The following is an 8,534-nucleotide window of genomic DNA, read 5'->3' on the forward strand; positions in this document are numbered from 1 at the left end:
GGGAAACCCGGCAGCGTCTGTCACTCCAAACAAAGGATAACGCCCTCTATGAAACCGAAACGTTGCATCCAAAGGGCAAGCAAAAGATCAAAGCATAAGGGGAACAGAGTTGCTGCTCACGTGAATCTATAAAACCCTGCTGCAGTGAGACCTTCAGGCTGCTGCTGGAAGCTGTCTAAAGTCCAAAATAACCATGTGTTCCTTTGGGTTGCTATTGCTCTCGTCAACACCTTCCCTGTAACAATGGACGCTCTGGGATCGTCACCCTGCTGCAACATACATTCGTAGTGACTGGACTGTGCACACCAGAGCGGCTGTGAGTGCAGCTATTTATGCCTGTGTTTAAAATAACAGACTGGAGCTAGACTGCCTTTGGTTGTAAGGACGAGTTGTCCCAGTAAGGCTGAAGACACATTTGATGTGATATGTGATGCGATATCTCCAAAAAAATGCAGTTCCAAGTAGCTGCAGCGTAGCTCCTGAACAGCCCGGCTTCCCCCGGTTCGTCTCCATGCAGATGTGAGATGGGAAAAGAGCAAGGAGCACCTTGGCACCGTCTCTGTGCTGTACGGGGAGAAAGAAATGGGCCAGGTAAACCAGGGAGCCAAATGCCACCTAAGAGAAGACCATAATAATTGTATTCCACAAAGGACAGTTTCCCTCTTCCCACTCTTTCCTGGGAATCATGTAACAACATTGTATCGTTACAATATTATTCATACAATGTCTATTATATCCTAGTCTATTCCTACAGAGGAATATTAGGAATGTTCCTATACTCAGTGAGTGTGTGAAGGCTCAAGTTAGTTCAGGTTCCACGTTTTGTCCAAGTAGTTTCTGACGGAATAGGCATTGCTAGGGATATAGTACCAGTATTTAAACAGTAGTATTGCCCAAGGGATAGGTTAAAGAAAGGTCAGCCTACTGCTCCTTCAAGGTTGAGACATAAAATTTTGCAATGGGAATACCTTATGAGAGTTTTGAAAGGCAAATTCACATGCTGTTTCACCAAAGATACTTTTAGTGGACATGCTATTAGTATCAGTGGTGTTTCCAACGGGAAATTTTCTGAGTTTATTTCCAGGGAAAGAAATAGCTAAAATAGATGACCTAAAAACAGCTGAGCATGTTTTGACAAGACTCCATCTTTCTAGGAAAAAAAAAAGTCATGATTCCACCTGGAGAGAGAGCCCGCTTCAGAACCCAAAAGGAAAGAGGATGCTGGGCGTCTCTTGCTCCAAATCAGGGCTTTGCATACGCCACCACTCCATCGTTTCTTTGGTTGAAACACGGCATAGAGTTATCCAAACGTGGGATTATCTTCAGCTGTCTATAGCGCAGCTGCTGGTAACAGTCCGGGTGCAGAGACCCGTGTGAGCTAACGATTTGCAGCATTTACCCTCAGGATAGGTTCATGTGAGGCAAGCTTAGCTATGCACAGCCACTACAGCACAGGCATGTCCTTTGTGTCCCTACCTGCAAAAACAAGGATAATGATGAATAGTCTCCTCCTTCTAAGGGCATGGAGATCATCCAAGGAAAACCTCCATAAGCGTGTATTTTTATCATTTATCAATATTATTGCTCCACTCTTTTTATTCCCAAAAAGGGAGCTTCGATATGAGTGAATTTATTATGGCGACAGCCATCGGTGTACGCATTATCAACCTGCTTCTTGTACAACTGAAAGCTCTGGAAAATAATGAGAAAGTTGTTGTCCCATTACGTTAATTAGATTTTCAGTGTAATACTACAAGCAGATAACATGAAGCCTGGAATGACTCTTTTGTTTGGACTTGATTTGTGCTTTTTTTCAGCTAGCTCTGTATTTCTTTCTTGTCTGAAGTATGACTAATTTTTTTAATAGGTATAAATGTAGACTTCTATATTTATTGTTACATATCCAAAAGTCAGGCAAAGATTTCATCTTGGTGTCCAATCCATAGTTGTGATATAATGCCTATGACTGTTCCAGACTAGGAAATCAAAGCATCCAGGCAGAAAAGCACTGGAGGAGTGAGGACTTTGGGAGAGGTTTACTGAGTCACAGAACCTTTATCTGGAGATTTGCTTTTCAACTATATCCAACGTGAATGATCAAAACTCTCCAGGGGCCGATGTTAGATGTTAAAGCTGCTCGTTCTACCCATGTTAACAAAATGATCTGTAATAGTAGAGGGAATGGGAAATATTGTGCCATCTAAATAATTATTTAACCATTAGATGAATCTTGATTGCAAAAAGTGCCAAATTTCAATGAAATCTCAACTAGCTGCAGAAATCTCTGAGAAAGCATCATGCTCAATGTGAGCTGTACCTTTATACCAAAGCATCCACAAGAAAGGGTCCCTGAAAATCTCTTTTCACCAATTTCTTTTAAACTAGCAGAACCCATAAATAGTGCCTACAGTAACGCAGAGCATCGCAGGTCTGCCAAAGTGGTGAGGGTTGAAGCCTGCTAAAAAGTCAAAGGACTTGAGGCAGGGACGGGTGTCTGAGTGATAGCACTGGTGTCTCTTTTGTCAGGCAAGTCCAATTTGGACCCTAGTGGGGGCATTTTGTTGCTTTTATCACGAAACTTCAGCTGCCTGGAGAGAGCCAGGGACAGGCAGCCAGGCTACATAACCAAAAATGAGTCAAGCAAGAGCCTGAGAAGGGAAATGAAGCAGCTCCGCGATTCATGCCAGCTCCAGCAGCTGCTCCGCTCTGATACCTGTCGACGTAGCCAGGCTGTACGGGTGACGGCGTCAGATGCTCTCCCCTAAGTCATCGTGGTCTGCAGGTGACCGACTGGAAATGGAAAAAAACACAGTATGTCAGAACATTTTCTCCATGGAAACATTTAACTGTCTCAACAAAAGGGCAGTGGAAGAGAGCAAGGCTTGCATCTGCATTTCTGTGGTGGGCTTCATGATGTCTGGGGCTTTTCTTGCTTGCTTAAAGCTCCAGAAACCAACGGGCCATTAGAAAGGTTCAGCAACTGCTAAAACAATCAACCACAACCAACTGCTAAAACAATCAACCACAACCAACCCCCCCAAAAAACCTTTTCAGCTTCCTGGATATGAAAATTAAAAAAAAAAAGAAAAAAAAAATCTGAATTGTTCTAATGGCTTAGAAACAGGAAGTAAAAAGATACCCCAAAATATTACCTATCCTGGTGAAACACTCGTCTATTCTAAGCTTGTCACGTCTGAGGAGTCCAGATACGCGCCTCTTCTCTTTAAAGCATGTGGTTTCACACATTCAGAACTGCTTCCCTCATCCGCTATACAATTTTTGAAGCAGAAAAAAATGTAATGGTAAAAAAGCTGTTGTAAATTGAAAATCTGAACAGAAAAGTAGATTCAGGTCAAGCTTTCGTTTTTATTTCGACACATCTTCAGTTTTAAAACCTATTTCCTTATAAATAGCTTACATTTTGAAATGAAAAGTTGATTCAAAAATTGAAAAACAGATTTCCTCATTTAAGAAAATCTTAGAATATTTAAACAATTCAAAGTTTTATAGAAATTAAGAGTGAAGAAAATTGTCAAAACTGATCCTTTCTTTTGATGAATATAATTTCAAATATGGATAAATCAACATTTCCTGCTGAAATACATTTCAGAAAAATACCCAACCAGGTGTGATAGGCATAGAAAAGATTACCAATTATGCCTTACTGAATATATTTGATTGCATAAAGGTAGCATTTCACTGTCAGTTTCCCCAAAATGAACATCTAGAATTATTTGCATTGACAAATAGCTGAACTGAGATATTAGGTCTGAGCAATAAAAGTGGTCTTGTACAAGCTCTTTAAATAACAAAAGACTTTTCTCCTTTCAGATTCCATGTATATGAAAAAAATATAAAACGAACTGTGTAACTCCTGCAGTGGAAGATAAACGCTATGTAATAAAAAAACCAACCCTGACGTATGTTATACAGCTTTTACCTTCTTTTCTTTCCCTACAATACTGCATTTCCGAGATTCTCTCTGACCCCATCATCATCCTCTACTTTCCTATTTCTTTTGCTGCTGAAACTCCTGAGCAGACCTATCAATTTTTGTCTTCTCCTCTCACGCGCTGCCCCACTGCACATAAATCACTGTTGGATGTTTTTCCTTTAACAAAACTGCATCTTGCCAGTTTCTTGCCTCTCCTAACAGATCCTTAGATATAATACTTCACTGTCCACAGATATTTATGTCCACCACTAATACAAGATGTAGAGTATTTCTTAAATTAGGTTATGTCTGAGAATGAGAAAAAGAGATCCTCTGTTATTATGCAAAATTGGGTTTACGTTTGTCTGTGGACCAGTGGGTGTGTGGTGCCACCGGGCCCCCATATCCCCTGATTCTGAGTATTTCATGCGTTTGGCGAGTTCAACAGTATTTAGATTCAGTTTCAGATATTAGTTGACACAACGACCCCTCATTTAATTTCATGCTGGCAAGTCTTTTTCTTACTGAACGGGAATGCACAGAGCATAAACAATAAAAATGACCCATTAAATCATCTAGAGCAATCTTGTGCAGCTATCAGACATATGCAGGCTGATTTCCCTCTGACTTATCCTCCTCTTGAAAAGATGAATCTCAGCGATTTCAGCATATTAACCTTGATTAGCACTCATTAACTTACCACATGTTCTATTTAGTTTAATGCATTTAGCCATTTCAGAACACAGTTGCTGCCGTCTCTGGCCATAGACAAAAAGGAGAGGGCAGGTTCACATCACCCCTTGGAGATGGGGGTGTCCCCATGTTCCTTAGGAAGAGCAGAAGAGCTCCCAAATCTCCACCTTGGATGCGAGATTTCAGTGTTGGCAGATTTTCATTTATAGACTAAAATAAGAATTTAGACATCTTGCTTGTAAACCTACATGGAGATGCCTAAATTTAGCTGTCTCCATTTTGTGCTGACTATCAGCCGAGTTGGACGCACCCTACAGTCTCTCGCACTGTACACAGCCAGGGCGAGATGGATCCTCCTTTCACATGAAATACAAGGAGCTCCACAAAGCTTGTCTCTGCGTATCTTCACCAACTCCCTGAAGTTCATTTAATGATAACAAAGGCCCGTATATCTGCTCTCAAATGTGAAGGAATTGACTTGATTCAGCATTGCAGTTCGTTGTTTCCTCAGTACTGTGCCCCAGGCTGCAATGCAATCATTACTGCTGTACTAAATTTCAAGCTAGACATTATATCAACAAAAGACAAGGGGTATCATGCAGAAAAACATTAAGCTAAATTTAGTACGTATTCATTTTACCAACAAACACACTGTAAACCCTTTCTATCTTTTATTTCAGTGTTGTCACAAACATGCAAAGTGCAGATAAAATCAAAACTGGGACCAAGGAAGAGAAAGAGGAGGCAAAAATTGATGGAGCACAAAGCCGTATCCATTGGTATTTTGCTTTAGATTCCCAACAGCAATAATCTGCTCTGAACAAGATGATGATTTACAGAGAAGGATGACTATGAAGTACCACAAACCTGATGGAAAGCCAAGTTGAATAAGGGGGAGAACTTACCCAGGATATCTGCCCGCACCGTCAGGCTTGGACCAATTCAATCTGTATCCGTTTATACATTCCGTTTTTACGCCAGGCCCTGTAAGAGGAGACACAAGAAAGTTTTCCAAGTCTGAATCTTGAAAACAGCAGAGTGGGTATCCTATTTATAGATATTGCCTCAAAGACACAGCGTGATGCCCATCAGCCCCCATACCCAAGGAAGAGGTTTGGTTATGCAAGGAATAACCCGACGGCTGTCAGTGGAGGGCTGAGCTATCGCCCAGTTTGTAGAAGCACATCATACCTTGTAGAGAAGGATTTATTGGTTGAACTAGAAATGCATCCCATGTCTTTTCTTCCTGGCATGCAATACAGCTTTGCTTATTTTTTCCCCTTTTTGACTTTTCTAGTTGTACAGAGGAAGAATTTGTATCTGGGATACTGCATCTGAAAAGATTAATGCCTTTTAATTTAATCTGGAGGAACAACTCGGTTCTCCTGGGATTCACGGCTTTGCAGCAAACAGCATGGTAACCCTCGTTTTTAAAAACGACGTCTTAAAGCAACTATACCACTTCACAATGTCATTTCAAATGATACAGTGATTTTAAACATTAAGCACAACTCCAAATGGTGTTGGCAGCAAATTTCAGTAGGGGTCAAGTGGTTTCGTTTCAAGGTCTGTCTTGCATTAATTTATCTTAGCTTTTCTACATTAGTACAACTTGTAAAACTTCTGAGGCCATGTAGTTCGCAGCGATGGGTATTGCTGGATAATCTGATGCAATTAAAGGAATAATAAAAGCTAACAGCTTCCTGGAAAAGAGGGAGCAAAATGTCAGCAATATTAACGTGAAACACTACCAAATATAAAGGATCTATTTTATTTCAGTATCTCCATTTTATTACATTAAAAGAAAAAAAAAAAAAGAAAAAAATCTCCTTTCATGAGGAAAAATAAATCTCCTTTCAATCCTATCATGACAAAACCTCATGTGCTTCCAGACATTCCGAGAGAATGTCCTCATCCTCAAATATTAATTGTAGTAATAATAAACTAAGAACGCACTCTTCCCGGAACACCCTGTCGGTTCCGGGACGGGCTGCGGTAGGAGGGTGGAAAGACGCACTAAGGGACAGAGCATCAAGCCAGCACAGGCGGCGAGAGGGGAATTCCAGCAGGCGAGCGGGGAGCTACAGCTCTGTACAAGGCAGCGCTCGGGGCCGGGAGAGGCGTCCCGGGTGTCAGGCTGAATCAGGGCCTAGAGTCCCCTGCAAACGGGGCAGAAAAAAATCCCCCTCTCCTCATTTTGTTACGGGAATGGTTTTCTGTCAAGTGAACTCCATGCTACTGTGAGAGTGAGAAGGAAATACGTTGAAGCAATAAAACATCATTCTTGTCCACCCAAGAGTGCTTTCTGCTGTGCAGGCCATGATCACGTTTAACTCAGAGTTGACACGCAGATGTCTTCTGCGGTGAGACCTTCTCAGGGTTATGTGCCTCAGCTCTGCTCTGAGGGGGGGAGGGCACTTTGGCATGCGGCAGTGTTTGCTCCCACATCCATCATTTTCAGTGCTTCGTGCACCTCCTTGTGATTTTTCAGTCCTGCATCACCTGGGAAGGAGCAAAAGAAATCCTGCCTCCCTTTTCTGATTCTTTCTGCTAACCCTAACGAAGGATCTGCTATCGTGATCTTTCCTTACGCATCAGAGTCAAACTGCTTGGAGCTGGTTTTATCCCAGGCTGTGGAAGTTATTCCAGCCTTCGCAGGCACAGTTCCAAATCTTTACTCCTGAATTTTGTGTGAAAATTAACTGAGCTGCCTTCTCGTCCCGTTCCCCCACCGGTGAGTGACTTCCTGTGTGAGAAATACCTACTCGTTTCAGGAGTTAGACAGCTTGCTTTATTAGTGCAGAGATGTGCTGCACAGGGTCTTTCTTCCTGCTGTGCCTAATTTCTGAATCGAAGGGTATTATTAAGAAGGAGGAGTAAAAAAGATTAGGTGTGCTTTCATCTACGTACCCAAATGGCGCCAGTTCTCATTAGAAAGCAGCAAACATTTTCTAGAGAATCGCTCTTTATGGCTCCCCCCAAATCTTTGATCAAAGGTCTCAGAAATAAATTGATTCTGTGAACATCCATCTATTTGACGTGCAAATTGTGCACTTAAAAAAAAAAGATTTTAAGCCTTATACTTGTCATCTCAGTATAACAGTTCATTCTTTCCTAATCCATTTGAAAGAGCCTTGAATCTGACACAACGGATTTGAATTTGCTTAAATTCTACATTCAATTGGTGCAGGAGCATGGTAAGTTAATGACATCGCAATTAATGAAAAATACTTCACAGTTCCATTTCTCCAGAAATTAATTGGTTTCCAATTCTTAACTATATTTAATTAAATGACTGTACTTCTGAGCAGCTCTCATTTGCTCAAGAAAATTTTCGTGTCCATGGCAAGGAAAACATTTTAAACTGTATTTTTCTAAGGTAATTTATATTCCTCATATATTTCACTCTTTCAAGCATCAGCATTTACTGCTAGCTACCTGAAACCCTCAGAAAGCTGAAATATCTCCATGATAAGCCAAATACATTCCAACGCAGAAAACATTAGTTGTTAAAAGGCAGTCAGGCATTTCCCCTCTGGCCATCTCTACACGATCCACAGAGGCACTTTGTACCTGGGACTCATCCCCAGGAACGGTTGTTAAACTTGATCAGGAGCGTTTTCCCTCAGCTGCAGGGTCTCAACTGGATAAGAAAAAAAAAATCACCAAAATTCCTTTCCAGAGAGCCCCCATAGCTTCACCTGGGGCAGTCTGGGCTGTGCAAGACACCCCCCAGATTGGCTCAACCTGCTGCTCCCCAGCTCTAAGGGTGCAGAGAAAGAACTCATAGAATCATAGAATCTTCGTGGTTGGAAAGGACCTTTGAGATCATCGAGTCCAACCATACACACACAACCCCCCCCCACACACACAATCTCTGCCACTGGAGCATGCCCTGAGGTGCCAC

General features: G+C 41.7%; 1 long non-coding RNA gene across 1 annotated transcript; it reads right to left on the minus strand.

Annotated features, from left to right (window-relative positions):
• Positions 1 to 430: 430 nt before the first annotated feature.
• Positions 431 to 5,613, minus strand: LOC128916180 (uncharacterized). The gene is made up of 3 exons (XR_008468868.1): positions 5,533 to 5,613; positions 2,714 to 2,790; positions 431 to 564 (listed from the first exon to the last, which is right to left on the minus strand). It is a non-coding gene; the product is annotated as an uncharacterized LOC128916180 (long non-coding RNA).
• Between the last annotated feature and the right edge of the window lie 2,921 nt (positions 5,614 to 8,534).

This window comes from Rissa tridactyla, chromosome 11 (genome assembly GCF_028500815.1).
Source record: "Rissa tridactyla isolate bRisTri1 chromosome 11, bRisTri1.patW.cur.20221130, whole genome shotgun sequence".
NCBI lineage: Eukaryota > Metazoa > Chordata > Aves > Charadriiformes > Laridae > Rissa > Rissa tridactyla.